Raw genomic sequence first — 25,090 nt, forward strand, 5'->3', positions numbered from 1 at the left:
ATTCCTCTTTGAAGGGTGGCCACAGTCATCCAAACCTGTACCTTCCTCACTGGTCCTGGGATGATCATTCTCACCAGTGGAACCAGTTCATATTCTAAGTTCAAAAAATACTCATGTGTTCTTCTAAAGAAAAAAAAAAAACTCACTTCTTGTCAGAACTGATTGATAGCTACTGGTCCTTTAAATTGTGGTGATTCCAAATACACATGCAAGCAGCATAAGCAGCTGTTAAAAGACTTGATTGATGTCAACTCCACACAACCATGGACCATTTATTTACTCACCCTAGAGATTTGCCACAGCTGCTCTTTTAAAAACTTTTTAAATCTAGCAATTTGTTTAAAAAAAAAAATCCATTGATATGCTGGCATAAGGATATGTGGGTAGAATAATACTTACTAACAATTATTATCAACAATAATATTAACTGGGGCAGCTAGACAGTGCAGTGGATAGAGTACCAGCTCTGAAGTCAGGAAAACCTGAGTTCAAATCTGGCCTCAGACACATAATACTTCTTAGCTGTGTGACCCTGGTCAAGTCACTTAATTCCAATTGCCTCAGCAAAAATAATAATAGTAACAAATAGAATTTCTATACCACTTCTGTGGCTTGCAAATTACTTAATAATCTTATTTTATCTTCATAACCACCCTGGAAGATAGGTATAATTATCCTCATTGTATAGATGAGGAAACTTAAGACTAATTGATTTGTCTCAAGGTCACACAGCTAGCAACAGAGTCTGAGGTCAGATTTGAACACAGCTTTGCTTTACTCTAGATCTAGTGCTCCATCCACTATACCATCTAGCTATCTGACCAATGCAGCTGCTGTTGTAGGTGCCCTAGCTCTTTCAAGTCCTAACACAAAACTTCAAGGTGACTTTTCCTTTATAAAGCCTAAAGACCAAAGGTGATATTACTGTAAGTTTCCTATGGAGTCTATTAATCAATACTTATTTGTTGAGGACTCAATCCACAGCCTAGCCTCCTTTCCTCCACTCTAGGGCTGGAAACTAGCAATGAACTTTTAGTATGCATCTACTATATGCAGGATGAGAGACAAAGTCTATAGTAGAGCAGATAAACTGCAGGGAAGAAATGAGTTCAAATCTAGTGATTGAACAAATGACTTAACCTTTCAATGGGACAAACAACTCTGCAAGGCTAGAAACTGCAACAGTAGCTCATCTGGATAGGGAAAATGAATTCTTTATATAGAGTTATTTTATATCCAAGGAAATACTGGGCTGAGAATGATATTAAAAAAGTAGGAGAATACCTGCCCTCAAAGTGCTTACATTCTACAAGAAAAATGTGTATTCATAGATAAATATAATAATCTTCTTGTATTTTTTCTTTCTCCCATAGCAAAACATTCAGTACATATGTGGCACAAAGAAATATTGTTTAATGAATGTAACATAAATTATACCACTTTGAGATCTGACCATAATTTGGTACCACTACAGAGGAATGGCCTGCTACTTCTGGTGGTCTCCAACATATAGATTTTTCAGCCACAAAACCTGATGCCCATGAGAGTTATCAGAATTGCTACAAGCATTTAGTGCAGTACCCAACATGCAGTAGATTTTTAATAAATGTTTATTGACTGACTGACCATTTACAATGAGTTTGGGTTTCCTGTCATTTTCCATCAGGTTCCCCCTGTCCTAAGAGTTAATCCTGATATTTCCCCTTGGCAACATGTCAAACCGCATTTTCTTTGGAAGATTGAAGTACAAATGGAAAAGTGAAAGCTGAGAGCTTGCCCATTTTTGATTGCTTTAGAAACAAAACTGGGGGAACCCATTCATTAGTTTCTTCTTGTTACCGCTTCTATAAAGAAGGTTTTCTTTATGTTTGCATACAGATTGCAGATAAATAAAAGTGATATATGCAGTTCTACTAAGCAAGGTTTGCTTAGCAACAACAAGCCCTTTTTATGATTTCTAAAATTCTATGATTCCATGAAAAAATTGAAAAGGAACACATCACATGAAAATACATGGGAATCTTCAGCAATAAGATGAACCAAATCAGTTCCAATGGAGCAGTAATGAACTGAACCAGCTACACCTAGCGAAAGAACTCTGGGAGATGACTAAGAACCATTACATAGAATTCCCAATCCCTATATTTTTACCCGCCCGCATTTTGGATTTCCTTCACAGATTAATTGTACAATATTTCAGAGTCTGATTCTTTTTGTACAGCAAAATAACAGTTTGGTCATGTATACTTATTTTGTATTTAATTTATACTTTAATATATTTAACATCTACTGGTCCATCCTGCCATCTAGGGAAGGGAGTGGGGGAAAGAGGGGAAAAATTGGAACAAGAGGTTTGACAATTGTCAATGCTGTACAATTACCCATGCATATAACTTGTAAATAAAAAGCTATTAAAAATTAAAATAAAAAATTAGAGTACCTAAAAGCCATGATCAAGCAATAGCAATAAAATGTGTAAATGTTATCTTTCAAAAAATTTAAAAAAAAGAAAATACATGGGCAGCTAGAGTCTTCCTGGTGCCCTTCATCTTTGCAGACTCAGGGTCAATAGGACAGACGACATCAAAGCCTGCCAAAAGTCAATATGAGAAACAAAAGTAGGGCAATTATCACTGGACTAAATTGACATAAAAACCAGCCTCAGGGGCACACCCTATGAGAATGTTTGTTTTTTACCCGACAGCTGGCAAAGTCCTCAAGCAGTTGACTTCCTCTCCGCTTATTTCTGATGCCCCCCACCTCTACCTGAGGTATCTCAAATGCCTATACAACAGGTAATTTTAGATTACTTAGCATGCTGTCCAAGACACAGGGCAGAGGGTTGGAGGCAGGTCCAGTGTTGCATTTCAACCTCTTTTCATCAGAGCTGTGCAGTAGCTGTTTTACATCAGTCCTGAATAAGCAATCATGCGAATCATTATTTCTGCTTCATCATGGACTTTAAAATGGATTCTCAGATAAAAATCAAACAAGGCAGGGAAGATGTGTCATCAGTATCTCTCCTCCTTTTCCTACTTCTACCAACTGCCCCTTTGCCATTTCCAAAAGTAAAGGGTTTTTTTTTTACTCTAGATTTTAAAACATTATATTTTTAGATAGCCCCAATCCACCTATTCAGGGGGGCAGGGAGGAAGGGAAAAGAAGGGGGGTTAGTCATTACAATGTTGCGCAAATTCCCATCTCAGAACTCGGTATTTCATATCCATGCTGTTTCCAAAATAAGAGAATCCACCCACATACCCACTAAGTATTTTTAAATCCATTGAAAACCACAGACAAAATGAAGGGCTATACAGAATGGTATGGGCTTGAAATTTTGACAAAAGAATAACTACTAGACGTTTACCTTTGAAAAAATAACAATAATAAAAAAAGAAAGTCCAGGGTTATAAAGGGAGATAGGTAGGAAGGGGAAAGCTGATACAAGGGTGTCTCCAATATCTTTTCATTTATTTCACTATGAGAATGAAGAAGGGAGCTTACTTCCTCCTTTAGGCAAGCTTCTACAATTTGCTATCTCTGCCTCTATGGTTGAAGGTTCCTTCGTGTTGTGACTCCAACCTTAGGTTGAAGCAGTTTTCTCCCTTATCACCCCAAAGGTTTCTCTTAAAGAACCATCATGGACAAAGCACGTTTTCTTGACAAGTCTTCTTGAATATAACAGAAACTAGGCTGTTACATGTGATGAGGATAAATAACAAATTGTAAATATATAATTACAGGCCCTAAAGCTGAGCAGTCTTACTTATGCCCTTTTATTGGAATCCTCTGATTAAATGTCTCTTTTATCTATCTGAAGCCAGCCTGTCCTTCCAGCCATCTCTTCCTACCTCCAATCTTACTCTAACTCTTAATCCATTTTCCCTCCCATCCCCATACTAGGATTCTTATTTATTCATTAACAAATAACTCATTATTTGGCCATTTTGTTTACATTCTTTATGTATAGACTTCAGCTAAGAAATAGTCTGTTATTTTACATATCTATGTGTGGAGGCTCTAGCAAAGATAGCACACACTCAGGCAAGAATGCTATCATTCAAAGGCTGAGGAGGAAAGGCAACAGTGAGGCCATAGAATTCCCAATATTTCCTTGGAAAACATGAGCAAGATGGAGATGGGGTGATCCTGGCATAATCATAGCTGATTCACAAAAAACACAAAAATACTAACCCTGTAATAATAGACAAAGCATGGGATTTGGAAAGCATCAGGCTTTTCGGGGTGGGGGGGAAGGGAAAGAAAAAAAAGAGAGAGGGAGGGAGGGAGGCAAAAAAGGAGGGAAGGAGGAAGAAAGGAAAAGAAAGAGAGGGAGGAAAAAAGGGAGGGAGTTAGACAGAAGGAGTCAGAGAGATAGATAGGGAGAGAAATAGAGACAAAGCCCTCTCACAAATTTGCTTTTACCTTGAACAAATTATATAACTAACTACTTTTGAGCTTAGATTCCTCATTTGTAAAATTAGTAGTTGGATAAAATCATTTTAAGGTTCCTTCTGGATTTAACTTTGTAATTCTGTGCTTCTCTGTCTACTTTTTTCCTTTTCTTTGCTTTTAAAATTCCTAACAATCTTTTGAAATCCAACTAAATGCCACGTCTTTCTCCAGGAATAACTTTTCCCTTCAGACTTCAGAAAGCATCGTTTTAAACCTCTCTACTGAATTCATGGAAATTCGTGTTTTGTTACTTATATTGATATCGTCTTTCCTTGCTAAATGACATATTAGGATTGGCTAAAAAGCTGGGTGAGTCTAATCTGGGGAAGACATGATACTTGTCTTTATGGAGACTAGCTTGTTCTGTTCGACACAGAACTAGAAGCAATGGGTAGAAGTGGCAAAAAGGAGAATTTCGTTTGAAGACAGGAAACATTTCCTAACGATCAGAACTATGCATTAGTAGAATGGGGTCCCTTGGGAAATTGAAGGTTCTCTCCTCCTTGAGGTGTTCAGAAAGAGACCAGCTGACCACTGCTAAGGTCACACTGTAAAGGGATCCATTTGGGATATGAGTTAGACTGGATGATCATAGAGGGCCCTTTCAATTCTGTAATCCTACGACTGCGTGTCCTCTCAAGGCATTAAAAAAAAATATTAAATCACATCTCCCACCAAACTTCTAGCAGAGTGCTCTGTTCATATTGGAACAAAGAGTATGGGAGATGAATACTGTGAAATTAAGTTAGAGCCACATTATAGAGGGCCTTGAATTTCTCATGTCTGGCCAAAAAGTCTGTGTTTCAATGACAAGATGAGACCTTTGCTTTAGAAAGATGACTTTGGAAGCTTATGGAGTTTGGTTAGGAAGGAGAAACTAGGAACAGAAGTGCCAATTGAAGAAATTATTGCAATATTCCAGGCAGGAAGTAATGAAGGCCTAAACCTTAAATAAAAGCACGAGAATAGCATTACAGTGAGGTTCCACTACCGTCTGATTCTACTATTTGTTATCAGGGGATACTAGATAGACATACATGGAAAAGGAAGGTAGTTTTCTGTGTTCCTTCCTTTTTAGAGAAGATTTTGCTCTTTATTCAGGATTATGCTTGAAATAAAGAAGAGATGGTAGTTGGGGTGATCCAACTCAATTTAACTCAATAAACTCAAGTTCAGAAAAATTTCAATTTAACTCAGTAAAAATCTTCTAAGCACTGCATGAAAAATATAAAGACAAAAAAAAAAAAATAGACAAAAACTCAGACATTGCCCAAAAAGGAATTTAGATTTTACTAGCTGGAAAACACTGAGTTGCTCAAGAAAGTTGCAGTAAGAATGCAATTTTAACAGTTAAGTTTGGTTTACCTCTATCCAATTGGTATGATACTTGAAGAAGTTATTCATTTTATAATTTATTAATCTCCTAGTACATGAAAGGTATGGGGAAAGAGGCATAGAAGATAAGACCAATTTCTAAGAAAATTACAATCCAATAAAGGGAAAAACATGAACACAATTAAAATTTTTTTTAAAAGGGTGTGTGAGGGAGATAAAATGTTGCATACTATTTCAGATAAGGTTACTCTCTTATTAGTATTACTTAACAATTTTATATGGTTACATTTTTAACTTCGGTAAAAACTTCAAACTATTTTATATTGTTACATTTTTCAATTGTTACATTTTTCAATTTTTGAAAAATGTAACTTTTTCACATTAACATTGTTATTTATTTATTTTATGTTTTCCCCAATTACATTTAAAACACATTTTTTAAACATTTATTTTTAAAACATTTGAGTTCCAAATCCTTTCCCTTATCCCTGCCCCTAGCCTCCATTAAGAAAGCATATTTACACTGTTACTTTTTTTTTCTCATTTTATTTTTTATTGTATGTTTAAGATCATTTTTCCAATTGCACTTTTTTTATTATAGCTTTTTATTTACAAGTTATATGCATGGGTAATTTTACAGCATTGACAATTGCCAAACTTTTTGTTCCAATTTTTCCCCTCCTGCCCCCATCCCCTCCCCCCAATGACAGGTTGACCAATGCATGTTAAATATGTTAAAGTATAAACTAAATACAATATAAGTATACATGTCCTAACAGTTATTTTGTTGTACAAAAAGAATCAGATTTTGAAATAGTGTACTATTAGCCTGTGAAGGAAATAAAAAATATAGGGATTGGGAATTCAATGTAATGGTTCATAGTCATCTCCCAGAGTTCTTTCATTGATACACTGTTACTTCTAAGGAAAGGAAGAGCAAATGCTACATGTATTAGTTTTACTTTATTACAAGAGACCTCAATTAAAGGATGAACAATCTATGTAATATAAAAACAAAATATAGTAAAACTGAAAGTGGCCCCGAAAGTACAAAATAAGGGGTACAGAAGAAGTGATATGAGAAATTTAGGGCTAGGAAAGATCATTTCATTGAGGGAAAATCCTCATGGGAAAGATAGTACCTGAGTTGGTACCATATTGAAAAAGGAAGAAACTTGGTAGGAAGTAAAGTATTTTTATGGAAATGCTCCAATATGTAGTAAGAGACTAGGTGACACAATAGAAAAAAAAAAAAAACAAGGAGAGAAATATTTTAACTATTTTACTCTTAGCTTAAACTCTAAGACTCAGAGGTAATGCTTCCATTTTTCACCTATCATCTCTCTATCTCAACTCTCCAAGCAAATTCTTAAGATCACAATCTTAGGGTTGGAAGGGACCTCAGAGGGCATCTCATCTGATCTCTTTTACAAATGAAGGAACTGAGGCCCACAGAGAGAAAACTATTTGTCTAAGTTCACAGAGGGATTTAAAGCTAGGTCAGTATTTTTTTTTCCATTTATAACATTAAGCAACATTTTGGGTTTTTTGGTTCTTTTATGGAAAATATTGTTGAAACACAAGGATTTGTCTTATTATTGAGAATCTTTTGACGTCTATAACAAGCTTGTCTTTCAGAAAGACAAATGCATGCAAAAAATGATAGTGAAAAATTATTATATAAAGTTTACTCAAATATGCATGCATTCACACTATATTCAGCAGTCCTTAAGGAAAAAAAAAACTGTACAGGACAAAAGCCTCAAATTTTGACAATCTGGCAGAAGGAGAAAATTCAATAGTAATTTTAAAAATCTGGAATGAATTACAACCTACTCTTGTAGTTCCAGTGAACTCTATTGTCAAAGAACCCCATTCATATTTGAACTTTGATACTACTTGTATAATCCTGGACAAATAATCTCTCTGGGCCTCAGTTTCCTCAGATGTAAAATGAGTTTATCCCCTTTACACTTATTTTATTCAACTAATCAGTTTTACTGGCAAATAATTCAGCAAAATAGTTTCTAAAATTTTCCCTTATTTCTCTATACATTGACAGCCTTCCTTTGTCATTTTTTACATAGACAATCCCCCCCCCCCCAATATATACTTTAGTGATCCAACAATAAAACAAAACAAAACAAATGCTGAGTGGAAAAGAACAAATAATACAAAGAGTATAAGTAAAGTAAGAACTAAGCAACATAACTAGAGGAAGACAGCAACTATAGCCAAGGTCTATACACAGGAGATTGAAAACAAATGGCTGCATAAACTAGAAAGACATGTTAGAAGAAATGAAGAAAAATGTTAAAAAATGAAATAAGTAAAATAAGAGGTCTAGAGGAAAGAATTGGAAGAAAAATAGCTTAGAACAGAAGTCAGAAGTAACTAAGATCCTGAAAATGAGTATACAATAAACAACTCAATGACTCCATGAGACAACCAAAAATATTAGGACAAAATTTTAAAAAATTAAAAAACACACAGAAGAAATGTAAAGTATCTATCAAAAAACCACTGCCCTTGAAAATAGTCAAAGACTTCATATGGAAAAAAGAGAGATGTATGGAGAGTTAATGTATATAGAAGCATAATATTTTCACCTTTTTTTTTTGTTTATTTCTTTCTCATAGTTTTTCCCCTCCATTTTTTCTTGTACAACATGGCAAATATGGAAATATGTTTAAAAGAATTGCACATATTTAACCTATTATTAAATATTAACATATTTAACAAATTTGTGACTTGTTCTCAGGATTAATAGAAAAATCCTCAGGGCAGAATTTTCCCTTTGGAGGAAACACTCCAAAGCATAAAGGACAAGACTTCCCTCCCTCCATGTTATTCATAGTCTTTCCACCCTTTCTACCTCATATGGATCTTCTTTCTATCTCCCTTGTCTTTTCTTTCATTAATTTCTCTTTCTCCTCCTGTTCCTCAAATTTGGGTGTCCTCCAATGCTTCTCCCCTCCAATTCTCTTTTTGACATTCTTCCTTCTTAATGATCTCAATTATTCCAACTTACCTCTATGTAGATGGTCTCAAATCTATATATTTCCAACTCAAACTTCAAAATTGATAACTAGTTATATATTTCCAATTTTATTTGTAAGCTATTACAAGTGGATATCCAAACTGGAAAAAAATAAATTTATTTAATATTGAATTAATCACCTCTCTTCTTCTTTCCTCCTCCATTCAAATAATGTTTCAAACTTCTCTACTTTTATTTTTTTTAATGCAATCTATCCTCCTAGTTATTTTTGGCCACATGGAGTAATAGGAAAAAGAAAGTATCAATAATGGAAAGAAGGGGTTTGTGTAGTCATTGTATGTATCTGCATAGACAAACTTCTATTAATGCTAGGCCTCAGTTCCAACATTTCTGAAGATTTCCACTGCCTGAAGCAAAGAACGAAGGCAGGGCTCACATGTTAGTCTAGCAATTTGAGTCTTCTATTTATCTGATTCCAACCTCTGTTCTCAGCAGCATTCTCTCATTTCTCCTTTTTATAAAATCTATTTCATTCCAACTTTCTCAGTCTTCATGCCTTTCCTCATGCCATATCCCATCCCTACAATGTATTTTCTCTCACACCATTTTCATCTGTTGAGATTCTTTTTTTTCAAAGTTCAACTCACACCTCATCTCTCACTATGTGATTTGGATAAATCACTTAATTTCTCTATGCCTCAGTTTCCTCCTTTGTAAAATAGGGACAATAACACTTACCTTCTAGAGTTGCTATGAGAATGAAATAATATTTGTGAAGCACTCCATAAATCTTAAAACATTATATAAAAACCACCATTTTTATTATTATTGATATGAGATTGCCAGCTCTTTAAAGTCCATTTAAAGTGGGTATGATTTAATATTAATTTTCCCAGAACATCTATATATAAAAGAAGCTTTATATATGTTTCTTGAATTATCTTTCCCCTCTATACAGTTTGTCTCAAATCCATTAAATGATTAAAGTCCTGTTTCAATATAAAAATGCAACACATACATTTGTCGAAAAGAGATGAGGGAAACGAGAAAGTGTAAGCAAAATTTAGTGCCATATTCTCATTCTCCCATCACAGTCTTGCTTTAGCTACTGTTTTCTAATGCCTAGGAATAATATGTCCCCAAACTGAAGGTCACCCTAAGACTTTTGAATGATGAATTCTGCAAATACCTATTCACATCAAGCTGTATTTTGGAGAATGTTTTAATTTGTTTCACAAACCCTATTTGGAGGGTGGGGGTGGCCCTCTGTTTATTTCAGTCCAAGGATGGGAAAGAAGGCTTATATGTTAATATATTGAACAAAACCACAATCATGATGCAAATGCTGGGAGGTTTTCAAGGCTACATATTTCAATGGTAACCATAATAAAACCATAATAAAAATATAATTTATGAATCACCTCATCATCAAGGACCACACTTGCTGTTCTGCTGTCATCTGAGTAACAAAACCTCATGCTAAACTAGAGATAGAAAGTCCCCAAGGATACACTTTTATACAGGAAGTAAATCAGAAAGAAAAGATTCAGGAAACACAAAGAAAGACCAAAAAAAAAAAAAAAAAAAAAAAAGAAGAAGAAGAAGAAGAAGAAGCAGAAAGTCACATAGCTCAGTACTAAAGCTAAATCAGAAGAATTCATAGTGACTAATTGCCAGTTGGTGAGACTAACCAATTGCAAAGTCACAAAGAATTGTTGTAAGTGTCCAAAAAAATTTACAAAGACTTGATTTTAAAAAAACAAGCCAATCAACTAACAATAATAATATTATGGATTTAGAGCTGGAAAGTCTTCAAATCAAGCTCCCCCTCTTTCCTCCCCAGGTCCTGAAGGTCATCTAGGCTTAAAGAGCAAGGATTTAAGACTAGCTTATCAGATCTCAAGTGCATGCTGACTATAGCAATTACATTTTTTTCCCCCACTGTTGCCATTACACAACTGGCTCTTTATTATACATTAGAGAACAGAGCTTCCCCCTATCTCCTGACACTGCGGACTCAGTTCCCAGTAGTTAGCAATCTCCTTTCCTCTTCTACATTCCCCATTTCTGGGACACAATCTCAGATGAATGTGAATGAATGTGAAGAGCACACTCTCCTCTCCAATCTCTGCTGTCAGTTCTCTCATTTATATCTGCCTTGACCATATCTTCTCTGGACCCTGTAATGTCCAATTCCAATGTATCCACCCTTTTCACTATGCCCTTAGCAACTTGGTCCCTACATCTTCTTCAATTCCCTTGTTACTCTACTATCATTCATCTCATATCTTCTGTCTCATCTCTCCTTTACTGCTTCTACAAAATCTCCATGCTCCCTGATTCTTAAAACACACATGCGTGCGTGCGCACATACACATCTCACTAGATTCCACATCTCTACTATCATCCTATAATCTTTCTTCCCTTTCTCAGTCAAATACTTGTGAAAAGGTTATTTACTTCCTCTGCTCTAAACTTCTCAGAAATGTTGATGAATCTCAGACCTCTTTATCCAATCTCACTCCAGACTTTCTCTTTTACATCACCTGCCCATTAGACATTTTGAACCATTTTGTCTTATAGGCACCTCAGACTTAACATATTCAAAAGGGAACTTGGTGCCTTCACACCTACTGTTCTTTCAAATCTCCAGACTTCCATCATCATTCTTCTTAGTCACCTAAATTCCCAACCTCTGTGTCATCCTCAACTCCTTACTCTCACCCCAACTAGTCAATCACTTGGTATTTTTTAATTTTTATCACCACAATGTCACTAATTTATGTCCCTCCCCTTCTCCAGTGACATTTTGTCACTTCTCACATAATCACCAATCTAGTTCATGCCATCATCGTCTGATGCCTCCAATTTTATCAAGGTACTTTCCTATCCAATATATTTCCCAAACAGTCATCAAAGTGATATTCCTAAAGTACAAGTCTGAGCAGGTCATGCCCTACTCAATAAATTCTGGTGGTCCCCTGTTATTTCAGTGATTCTTATCTTTTTAGTGTGTCATAACCTTTTTTTGGCAGTTTGGTGAATCTTATGGACCCTATCTCAGAATAAAAATTTTAAATGTTATTAGTTGTTAAATTAAAATTTTAATACAGAATTATAAAGAAAAATAAGCATACCAAAAATTATAATTTTATATATATATACATATATATATATACACACACATAACTATGCACATACATACACATTAACACATGCATTATATATATATATATATATATATATAAAAACTAATGCATGCATGTGTATGTATATAGGTCTACTGACAGATCCCAGAGTAAAAATTTACGCTAAAAGATTAAATATAAATTCTGATGTTTGGCATTAAATTTTTTTTCACAGCCTGTCCCCTCTCCTCTTGTTTTTCCACTATGAACTTTTATCCAGTTTTCCCATGGAAAGTGGTCAAGCTTTTGATAAAAGAAAAAAGGGATTTAGTGCAGGGCCCTACTTCAGAATTAGTAGTTAAATAAAGATGGATAGCTACTCTGTTATTCAGATTAGTTCAAAGACTTCAGACTAGCATTCAGATTAGTTCAAAGACTTCAAACTAGCATACTGAGAAAAATTCTTTCTTAATCTTTTTAAAGGAGGGGGGGATCCTTTAAGTGTTCTTCTAAACCTGATTTCTAAAAAAAATTCAGCTTAAGTTCCCTCTTCTACATGAAGTCTCTCCCTTCCCCATCTGCTACTAGACTCAAACTATGGCCCCTAGGAGTGACTATCACCTCAGATTTTTACCTCTTATGAGTGACTACACTTTCAATGTGATAGGTCCTGATTCTCCACTAATGTGTTTGTCATTATCCTTTGTCTATATTTTAACATTCTTATTTATGTTTTGAGAATTTATAATTAAAATTTAGCAAAATGAAAGCAATAATAAATACAAAGATAGGTTGGAATACTAAAAGGTACAACTATATGAAATGGCATTCAAACCCTTTTAATCTGGTCTGGCCCATTCAATTCCAATTTTTACTCATCATGTCAGGTCCATGGGATATTTCCAAGCTGACAGCAGAGCTGGCACAGGCTGTCACTGCTTCTATTAAACATTCTCAGGGTCTTAGGGTATGATGGGAACAATCTCTTAATCATTTATCTTTATGCAAGTTATGTTAGTTTTTTCCTTTAAGACTTTCTTTTCCGGAGCAGCTAATTGGTGCAGTAGATAGAGCACCAGGTCTGAAGTCAGGAGGACTTTAGTTCAAATCTGGCCTATGTACCACTACACACCTGTCAGATTGGCTAAGATGACGGGAAAAAATAATGATGATTGTTGGAGGGGATGCAGGAAAACTGGGACACTGATGCATTGTTGGTGGAGTTGTGAACGAATCCAACCATTCTGGAGAGCAATTTGGAACTATGCTCAAAAAGTTATCAAACTGTGCATACCCTTTGATCCAGCAGTGTTATTACTGGGCTTATATCCCAAAGAGATCATAAAGAAGGGAAAGGGACCTGTATGTGCACGAATGTTTGTGGCAGCCCTCTTTGTAGTGGCTAGAAGTTGGAAACTGAGTGGATGCCCATCAGTTGGAGAATGGCTGAATAAATTGTGGTATATGAATATTATGGAATATTATTGTTCTGTAAGAAATGACCAACAGGATGATTTCAGAAAGGCCTGGAGAGACTTACACGAACTGATGCTGAGTGAAATGAGCAGGACCAGGAGATCATTATATACTTCAACAACAATACTATATGATGACCAGTTCTGATGGACCTGGCCATCCTCAGCAATGAGATCAACCAAATCATTTCCAATGGAGCAGTAATGAACTGAACCAGCTATGCCCAGAGAAAGTACTCTGGGTGATGAATAAAAACCATTACATTGAATTCCCAATCCCTATATTTATGCACACCTGCATTTTTGATTTCCTTCACAAGCTAATTGTACAATATTTCAGAGTCTGATTCTTTTTGTACAGCAAAATAACGTTTTGGTCATGTATACTTATTGTGTATCTAATTTATATTTTAATATATTTAACATCTACTGGTCATCCTGCCATCTAGGGGAGGGGATGGGGGGGTAAGAGGTGAAAAATTGGAACAAGAGGTTTGGCAATTGTTAATGCTGTAAAGTTACTCATACATATAACCTGTAAATAAAAGGCTATTAAATAAAAAAATTAAATTAAATTTAAAAAAAAATATGGCTTATGACACTTGACACTTCCTAGCTGTGTGACCCTGGGTAAGTCACATTGGGGCAACCCCAACTGCCTCAGCAAAAAACAAAAAAAAACCCAACAAACTTTCTTTTCCTTGAGAGTCAATTAGTTCAGAAGACTCAGCTGGCTCAGGCAACTTATATCACTTCCTGATTTTGAGTTGGGGGTTAAAAAGGGGAGACCAAATAAAACAGCTGCAAAGAGCTTCAGATATGATCTTATATTTGATTGATGGTGTCCCATGGACAAGGAACTTGCACTTGGCTGAATCAACTCCTAGTTTCTTCAGACATATCCTTTTTGAATATTCTTCCCCTATTATGGCTAAATAAATCTCTTTTTGTTAACTGTTGAGTGATCCATTAATATCTTATTTCATTCCAATATATCCAAATATAAACTACTAGGTAATTGGCTAAAGTTAGATCCATTCCAGAGCATAGAAGTAATCCTGGTTTGGGAGAAACCCACATCTAATTGTAGTTCCTGAGACTCCTGATCCAAAACCAAATTTCTGTCATAAATTTCCTGCAATTATCCTCAGCTCCTTAAATTTGGAGTTCTGTAGAAGCACTGCGCGCACTCTACATGGAGAATAACTACACAGATTGTTGTATATGGAATGGAACAGCATTTTAAAATCCACATATATATATGCACACATGCATTTTTGATTTCCTTCACAAGCTAATTGTACAATATTTCAGAATCTGATTCTTTTTGTACAGCAAAATAACGTTTTGGTCATGTATACTTATTGTGTATCTAAGTTATATTTTAATATATTTAACATCTACTGGTCATCCTGCCATCTAGGGGAGGGGATGGGGGGGTAAGAGGTGAAAAATTGGAACAAGAGGTTTGGCAATTGTTAATGCTGTAAAGTTACCCATGCATATATCCTGTAAATAAAAGGCTATTAAATAAAAAAAAAAATCCACATATGTATTTGGAAAGCACTCTGTATGGATGAAATAAAATATTATTGCAATGTAAGAAATGACAAAAATGAAAATTTAGAGAAAATTGTAAAGATTTGTTTGAACTGATGAGGAACAAAATAAGCAGAACCAGGAAAATAATTTACATTATGAGTACAATTAGGTAAAAGAAAACAATACTGAATAAAAGACTTCAGAACTCTGATAATGTGCAGACCGTGTCATTAGCTTAGAAGATGCTAATTTCTAAAGAGGTGGAAGATAATAAGTACAAAATAAAGTATATACATTTTCAGACATGGCAAATGATTTGCTTTGCTTTGCATATCTCTACATTTTTGGTATATGGTGCAGTTTTCACATTGATCAAAGCATTTCTATTGGCAGTTTCCAAAGAAGAAAGAAGAAAATACTATAATTACTTAATAATTATAGAAATGCAAATTGAAGCAATGTTGACGCTCCAAAACTTACCTAAAGTTTGGCAAAGATGACAAAAAGGGAAAATTACTGTTGACGAGGCTGTGAAAAGACTAATAAATTAATCCACTGTTTAAAGAGCTTTAAATTGTCCAATCACCTGATAGGCAATTTCAAACTAGGTCCCTAAAATACATCTCATTGTGCATTCCTTTGAACCCAATCATATCATCACTAATCCTCTACTGTAAAAAAGAAGAAAGAAAGAAAAGTACCCATAAGCACAAAAATATTTATAGCAGTTTTTTGTTGTTGTGGCTAAGAAGTGGAAACTAAAACAGAGCCCATTAATTAAGGAATGACTGGAACAAATTATGATTATGAATGTGAGGAAATATCATTGTACTATAAGAAATGACATAAGACTCAATCATTGAAATCTAGGTGGACAAAAAGAGTCAGAAAGGTGGCTTAATGGATATAGCCCTGGGCCTAAAGTCAGAGAGATCTTAATTCAAACCTGGCTTCAGATGCTTATTAGCTGTGAGACTCTGAGAAAATTACTTCAACTCTGTTTATCTTGAATGCCATTTCATATGGTTGTGCCTTTTAGTATTCCAACCTATCTTTGCATTTATTATTGCTTTCATTTTGTTAAATTTTAATTATAAATTCTCAAAACTCTGGTTTTCTGTGGCAAGCCACTTCAATCTTTTGTCAAAAACAAAACAAAACAAAACAAAACCTCCCTGCACAGTATTGTTGTTTTATAGTCCATGGGGTCACAAAGAGTCAGCCAGGACTAACAACTAAAAAAACAACAGGTAAACAAAAGCCCAGTCCTTCTGACTTAGACCATGAATGATGATGACAGCCAAGAGTCAATTGGTTCTATTATCATAATATGGTTCCTAAATCTTTGATCCCAAAACTTCTTCCATTTGCTTCCTTCAAGAATCAATTCCTTTCATATGGAATGGAATAGCATTTATTAAGCCCTTGATTTTTATAGCAAGCACTATGTATGAATGTAATAGAATATCACTCTACTATAAGAAATGACTAAAAAAAATTTAGAGAAAATTATATAGATTTATTTGAACTGATAAAGAACAAAGGCAAGAATCAAAATGGACTGGCAGGTACAAGATGATACAAAATGTCACCAACTACCATTGCATGATGCATATTAATCTCTGAAGCTATTCTTTCCTGACTCTTTTCTCTTCTCTATTGTTTAAAACATTAATCTCGACAAAACAAAAATAGTGATTTCATGCCAACAATTTGAGCTTATGAATATAGTCTTATTTGAGTGGTGGGGCCATCAGGAATTAATTCCTTTTGAAACTACAATAAGAAAATGGGTGGATAAAAAGAAGCAGCCCAAACTGCTGAAGTTCATCTGAAGTTCAAAAGAGCAGAATTGCTGGTAACTAACTTTTGCCCTGGATCCATAGGAAGAACAAAAAGAACAATGCAAAAAGCCACCATTTTTGGCAAAAGACCAGTAAAAATGTAACAATGCATTACCTATAATAAAGAGTGGGAACAAACATTTGTCTTCAAGGCAGATATTTGTGCTTTGCTAAATATCCAAGCAAAATTGAGAGTTTGGATTTAACTGGATGCCACAAATTAACATAAAAGGCATTTTCTTTCTTAGTTTTATAGAAACCACAGTCTTTATGAGTCAAAGTGACTAATACCATTTTCAGTCTGATGTCACAAGCTGCTAACCAGCAAAAAGTCTGTAGTTTGGGGATGATAAGGACCATATGTGCATTCCAGAGTATCTTACAGGCTTCACTGTAGTTAAAAGGGAAGGAAAGAGAGGCCACAGTATGAGAAATAAGCAGAAGAATTTACAAAGGCACAGCCCAATCAGAAACAGATGCTGCTCTGTCTCAACAGCTGCCTGCTATAAAGAAAGCCCACTCTGGCACTAGGCATATTAGGAAGAGAGAGAGTAGGAATCAAAACTCCAGGTTTCTGGGGGAAGATACTAAATATCAACTACTAAATTTCACAATGATCTGAAACAAGCATATTTTGAAATTCACCTCTGCTATTTAAAAGGAGAAAGTAAGCCAGCTGTCACACTGTTGTAGGATTTTGTGGCAATTCTGTCCCTCCTTTCCTTAACTTCAAAGTCCAAATCTATCTTTCATGAAAGAAAGCTGCAAGCAGAAGGGAAAGAATTTAAAAAGTGCATCAGTGAAGGTTTTCTCACTTCCTCTTATTTATTATTCATCTGTAAAATTGGGATAATAATAGCATCTGCTTCCCAGGGTTGTTGTGGAGATAAAATGAGATAATATTTGTAAAGGGCTTTTGCAAATCTTAAAACACTATATAAATGTTAATTGTTATTATTACTACCATTATTATTATCCACACATCATCTTTCTAATGTTTCCTTTTTAGGAAATATTGTCAAGTCAATATAATCCCATTCACAAAATTCTTTAATCAGCAAATTCAGCTACATAGTCAAGGTTGTTTCGTTCTAAACCACCACTTTCTATCAATCACTGAAAACGACAACCAGCTTCTTTGCTGCTATTAATCCCCATGTCCTTCCATCCCTTTCTGAGAACACAGTGGCATTCCTGTATTCTAAGGGATACATGATCAGTCTCTGAAAAAGTAAAATAAAGGCAAACCCACAGCCCACTCATTTAAAAAAAGAAAGAAAAGAAATGAACAAGTCCTCCTTTACTCCAATTTCCCTTCTCCTCCCCGCCCTCCCTTCCCCCAGCTTTTCATTTCTAAACTAGGTTGACTCAGAACATCTGTGCATCTGTGACTCTGGCTCATGTGTTTTATGCACCTGAAAATTTTACAAGCACTTAAGATATGTTTCACATTTTTCTGAAGCATATCAAGTGGCAAACATCACTTTAAACCTCCTCTAGAAAACTCCTTTAGGAAATGCCTATAGGAATGTCTATATGACACAGCTCTTCAAATTAGGACCAAGTAACCTTGACCAGAGTTCTCAAACCTTCATTAGATTGTCATTAACTTTTACATGGGACACAGATGAAGCACAATCAGGATGAAATCATGGCTACTTGATGATAGTTAAGCCAGATCATTATGCCTATAGATCCTGTCTTGTAGTTTATATATAACAGCATAATTAATACTTAACACTTCTTTCCTTCTGATAAAATATAACTAAATCTCCAAGGAGAAGAGATATAATGTGGAAAAAATGACAAGAACAGCAAAATATTACCACTTTGATTTAGCTAAAATCAAATGGAAGTGAAATAGTTGGACAAAAGAGCAATGGACTTGGCATCAGAATTAGGATGGAATCCTGGCTCTGTTCCTCACTCAGTATGTGAGCTTAGGAAAGTCACTAATTTTCTCATGGTTTAGTCTCCTCATCAGTAAAAATAAAAGGTCCCTTTCAACTCTAAAATCTTCAGTTTCCACTAAGATTTCTTCCAGCCATCATTCCTTGATTTTCTTTAAATTTTTTTTATTATTCTGAACTTTACATTACAAGGGGCAGGTACGGCACACAATGGATAGCTCATCAGGTCTGAAGTCAGGAAGATCTGAGTTCAAATTTGATCTCAGAGAGACTTAACCATGTTTGTCTCAGTTTCCTCATCTGTGACATGGGCTGGAAAAGGAAACAACAAATTACTGCAGTAATTACATCCCTAATTCCATCAATAAAACTCAATAATAACCTAGTAGAACACAAGCATTTCCTTTTTTTTTTTTTTTTTTTTTTTTTTTTTTAAATAATAACTTTTTATTGACAGAACCCATGCCAGGGTAATTTTTTTACAACATTATCCCTTGCACTCACTTCTGTTCCGATTTTTCCCTCTCTCCCTCTACCCCCTCCCCTAGATGGCAAGCAGTCCTATATATGTTGAATATGTTGTAGTATATCCTAGATATAATGTATGTGTGCAGAACCAAACAGTTTTCTTGTTGCACAGGGAGAATTGGATTCAGAAGGTAAAAATAACCCAGGAAGAAAAACAAAAAATGCAAACAATTTACATTCATTTCCCAGTGTTTTTCCTTTGGGTGTAGCTGCTTCTGTCCATCATTGATCAATTGAAACTGAATTAGGTCTCTTTGTCAAAGAAATCCACTTCCATCAGATTACATCTTCATACAGTATCATTGTTGAGGTACATAATGATCTCTTGGTTCTGCTCATTTCACTTAGCATCAGTTCATGTAAGTCCCTCCAAACCTCTCTGTATTCATCCTGCTGGTCATTTCTTACAGAACAATAATATTCCATAACATTCATATACCACAATTTACCCAACCATTCTCCAATTGATGGGCATTCATTCATTTTCCAGTTTCTAGCCACTACAAACAGGGCTGCCACAAACATTTTGTCACATACAGGTCCCTTTCCCTTCTTTAGTATCTCCTTGGGGTATAAGCCCAATAGAAACACTGCTGGATCAAAGGGTATGCACAGTTTGATAACTTTTTGAGCATAGTTCCAAATTGCTCTCCAGAATGGTTGGATCCGTTCACAACTCCACCAACAATGTATCAGTGTCCCAGTTTTCCCGCATCCCCTCCAACAATCATCATTATTTTTTTCCTGTCATCTTAGCCAATCTGACAGGTGGAACACAAGCATTTCCATACACAAAATGGAATTAAAAACCATTATATAAGAAGTTGTGCACTTCTTTACTCAACACTATTCTTAAAAATATATATCTGAATCTATATGTATAGAATAACTTTCTTCTAATAGAAGACTATCCTGATTGTCCTTTTGGACTTTCTGTTATCCTTTTATTTTCTTTAGCTAACAATCTGCATTCTCTTTCCCATCTCCATATGCCTGACAATGAGAAAGACGTTATTTATTTATTTATTAAGGTCTTCCAGTTTATTATTATTATTATTTTCAATAGTATTTCATTTCTCCAAATACAGGCAAAGAAAGCCTTCAACATTCATCCCCACAAACCCTGTGTTCTAAAATTTTCTCCCCTTTCCTCTTCCTCTACCCTCAAGACAACAAGCAATGTGACTTAGGTTAAACATATGCAATTTGAAAAAGGATATTTTTTTTAATTCATTTTACCAACATATAGTCAAGTAAAATAAATCCCCCAAATTAGTCAGGTTAATAAAAAAGATTCAGTCTACATACATTGTGAACCCATGATTTCTCTATTTCTCTACAAATCTACAATGACCATATCCAAAAATGCCTCCCTCCTTCTGTCTATCAGCAAGTGAGAAACATGCTTCATCATGGGTACCCTAAAGATAGGGTTGGTTAACTTTCCCCTTTAATACTGGAATAAAAGAAGAGCAAAAGAACAAGCAAAACCCACCAACTGGCAAGTCAAAGAATAACTGAAAGCTGATTTTGCAAGTTGTTGTTGTTTTGTTTTTTTTTAACAGCCTCAGATTCTACAATAGGGCATTATTATGGCACTACCCTCTTCCTAACACAAGCAAAACAGAAATAAATGGTAGCTTAAATGTAGTGGTGTTGAGAACTGGTGAGAAGGGATTCGTGAATGCCAGTTATTTTGTTTGTTGCAGTAATCAGAATGTACTGCTTTGTATTTTAAGGACCTTTGTGAATAACTCCTCCCCTTGGACCTCCTAGTCAAGAGAAAAAATAAATCTCATGTTATAACCTCTATCCACAGTTTTAACCTAAATTACCAGCCTGGGCAACCATATAAATATTAAGCTGAAATAAATAGGTCAGAACATGTCTACATATACATGTGCATGTATGCTTGATATGTATATGTATAACATATGCCTGTATGACTTTATGACAATATATCAGCACATGTGTGTATATATTGAAATATTTTATGAGTGTGCATGCATATGTATGTTGCAGTAAGACATTGAGCACAGTCATACAATCTCTGCCTTTCTAATAAACCTTTTACTCTTCTTTCCACCTAAAGAGACATGCACACACACACACACCAGAAAAACACAAAAATAATCCACCCATCAAGTACTTTATGGATGGTTGACTGTACAGCAGGGAAGGCATCTACCCAGTTATGGCAGACAGCAGATTAGAAGCATTTTTCATCCATATTTGTGCATTCAGAAAAAGGACACATTATCACAGATTCCTCAGGAAATGTTTTAATTTTCACTTTTCTCTCACATTTCACCTTGCTGAGAGATGACTACAGATAGCTGGTAATTCTTGACAAAACCCTTTCACATACAGGCTAGACAGAGGAATGTTCCCACAGTTCCTCCCCCATTCCCCACAAGTCCACTTTTTCATTGTTTATCAAGTCTCATTTGCAGTCACTTCATCATTACTGTTATCCTGTGGATATTTTTCTAAGTTATACTCCAACCTAGTGGATAAGCTCTTAGAATAAAATGCTAATGATATATTTGCTTCAGCCCTTGCCATGAATGTGACTGAGAAATCCAAAAGGGTGTAGGCCAATGGTTTTGGTTTACCACAAAAATATTTCCTATAAATTCCTAGATTCTTCATTAAAGAGTCATGGGATGCTTGGAATGTGACTTTCATATGTTTTTAATTGTCTTTGGTAATATAATAACAAAAGAATTTTAAATTACAAGGTAAGAAACAAATTAAATCTGTGTGTGTGTGTGTGTGTGTGTGTGTGTGTGTAAACTTGGTTAAAAGTCTTCAAATGAAACACAAGGAGAAATTTTAAAAATTAGCTAAAGGTACTCTTGAACTGTTTCAACATCTAATGGTTCATTAGCATAACAATTATTCATAAAGTGGAAATGAGAGGCAAAAAATAATTGAGCTAGTAAAAGAAAAAAAGACCTATTTTATGATTTATATTAGAGGAAAATCCAAGGCCCCAGCCCCAAGACATATAGATCAGACTCCAGAGCTTTCAGTGATTATCAGATTCTATGCTATTCGACACAGTTCATAACAAACAGCCAGCATGGTAATTCTCAGAAATAGGCTTTTTTCCCTTCCAATGACAATGTATTTCTTTGGCAGTTGTTCCATTCCCCTAGGCTCTTCCTTAGGTCAAAGCCTCTTAAACTGTTGATTTTGACCCCAAATAAGGACACATGATTGGATGTGAGAGTTGTGAAATGATGATTTATTATCAGTAAATATTTGATTTGTAATGTATTTTATATACCTACATACCTTGGGTTACCTAAAAATTTCTCAGATGAAAAGGGGTCATGAGAGGAAAAAAGCTTTAAGAGCCCTGCCTTAGACCACTATGTACCCTTTTTTTAGGTTAGATATTAATCATTTTGAAGTCTCAGAGTTGCTATGGGGGTTTGTATGTCTAATTTTAAGACAATTTCCCCTACCCCATTCATCTTTTCAGGTGTGTGTGGGGGAAGTAGGATTCTTTCACAATGTTACTTCACAATCTCACCCCTACAAAAATCCAACCCAAATGCCTCATTCTAGTTTGGCAGCGATTCTGGGTGCTCAAGAGCCCAACCAGTTCTCTGCCAAGCTTCAGTTAAGAACTTGATGTTAGCATCTCTATCCTCCAAAGACAAGCCTAATGAATCTGGAAAAACTCATGGTCAGAGAATTGGTTTTGAAGATTTTTTTTTTAAAATATAAACTATTGGGCAGTTAGGTTGGCGCAGTGGCTAGAGCACCAGCCCTGAAGTCAGGAGGACCTAAGTTCAAATCTGGTCTCAGACACTTAACACTTCCTAGCTGTGTGACCCTGGGCAAGTCACTTAACTCCAACTGCCTCAGTGAGGAAATATATATGAACTATGACAACTCATTAAACAGTCTACTAAGACATGAAGAATTTGTCAAATATAATCATTGCTGGGAATCCCTATACTGATAAAACCAAAGATCTTAAAGCATTAAAAAGAGCTGATTTTCAAATAGCTGTGAACAACCAATGAAGGTCTTGATAAACACATTGACTAAAGGGGCAGAATACTATGTGTCAAATGTCATATTTGGGGATTTTCATTGGATTACTTTTATTTTTTAAAATTGAAATTTTAAATATTTTTAAAAGATTAGTTAAAACAATTAAAAATTAATTATATCCAGGAAACTGTGCTGAGTGCAATGAAAAATACAAATTAATATTAAAATGGAATTTTTGCTCTCATGGATTTTAATAAGGGGTGTGTGTGTGTGTGTGTGTGAAAATGATAACTTACACAAGTTAGTTATTTAATTGATTCCAAGTGAGCGACATAGTGAATGGTGGTTCAGAGAAGAGATTATTATAGGCTGGAGGGGTTGGAGAAAGTTACATGGATGATGTGGTCCCTGATTCCATTTTGTGGTATGATTCAAGTTGGCAGCTCCTTTGATCTTATCCACTATTCACCAATTTACTGACTCAAAAACCAACTTAGCTTTATGAGCTGATAGGTGATTATTCTTCTAAGGAATACATAAAATTTCATTTCATGAAATACATTAATGAGTACATTAAAGTGTTGTTCTTAGTAGGATTCCAATTAGCATAAAAAGGTGTTTTGGAAGATGTTTTTAACTTAGATTGGATTACTTGCAGGCTATGGGAGGGGGTGGGGTGTAGGAGGAAGAAAAATTTGCAATGCAAGGTTTTACAAGGGTAAACACTGAAAACTATCTTTGCATATATTTTTTGGGGGGAGCTATTAAAAATGTACCTGGGAAACATTTAACAAAATAAATTAAAATTTAATACAACATAAAACAAATAAAAATTTTAAAGTGTATATTTTTTTTAAAAAGTATTTCTGAGAATATCTAATAGGTTTTCCTTTCATCTAGTCCTTTCAGCATTGATGGTTTACACTGAAGAAGTGACTGGCATTAGATACCCTCACCTACTTCCTTTTTCGTACTCTCCAGGCACTATCACCAAGCTCAAAGTGATATCAACCTGAGAGCGGCAGAGTACATTAAACTCTGGAACCTTGAAATCATTTGGGGCCTCCCTTTCTTTGAGACTATTCTCACTGTCAAATGAAAGTCTGTGTTGTTTTGCTAACTGAGTTGTCATAAAAAACCATCCACCTATCTAAAGGTTAAATATTTTTACTCTTCCAATTATGAATTCAAAAAGCATAAAAGGAAGGTTAAAATGCGTGGGATGCTGTGGGAGGCTAAGAGGGAAAGGAGAATAATAAGGGAAAAGATGACACTTTTATATGCTACTGGGTGTCTTTAGTCTCTCCAAGAGAAGAAAAAAAAACAACACTCCCACTACTTAGTGCTTTGGGATTAGAGCTGAGCATGTTGGTCACACATACCCTAAAGAATTGTAGTTATCCAGTCTCAATCCCTTCTTCATTCTACAAAATATAAGGGAGAGAAGGAGCAGAATGCAAAAATAGGAAGAAAGAAGATGTGTTTAGAGAAGTTAGCAGAAGAATGGCAGAATATAAGGACCAGATGCCAATCTAAAACCTGCATGACAACCTGAAGGGGGAAAAACAATATCTTCTAATCCAGATGGATTTAATAGAAATTTCTATCAAAAATATTCTTTAAAAAAATATTCTTTTGTTTTTTTACAATCCAATCATTTTCAGAGCTCCGTATGCCTACTCTTTACCCCAGTAACACCTACCTCCCTTGTACCAAAGAACAAACAGTTCAGCAAAACCAGAAATGCAATAATGTTGTTTGATGCTGAGCTGGCCATACTTCCACGGCTATATTCCTAACCCTCTCCTACAAAAGGAAAGAAGTATATCTCCTCATTTTTTCTCAAGGTAAATAATAGTAA

At 35.1% G+C, this 25,090-nt stretch overlaps 1 protein-coding gene across 2 annotated transcripts in view; it reads right to left on the minus strand.

Moving 5' to 3' along the window:
* The window catches only part of SEPTIN11 (septin 11), a 128,700-nt gene that overhangs the window by 55,529 nt on the left and 48,081 nt on the right, over positions 1-25,090 (minus strand). The gene's annotated exons all lie outside the window — the stretch shown is intronic.

The sequence above is a fragment of the Sarcophilus harrisii genome, chromosome 6 (genome assembly GCF_902635505.1).
Source record: "Sarcophilus harrisii chromosome 6, mSarHar1.11, whole genome shotgun sequence".
NCBI lineage: Eukaryota > Metazoa > Chordata > Mammalia > Dasyuromorphia > Dasyuridae > Sarcophilus > Sarcophilus harrisii.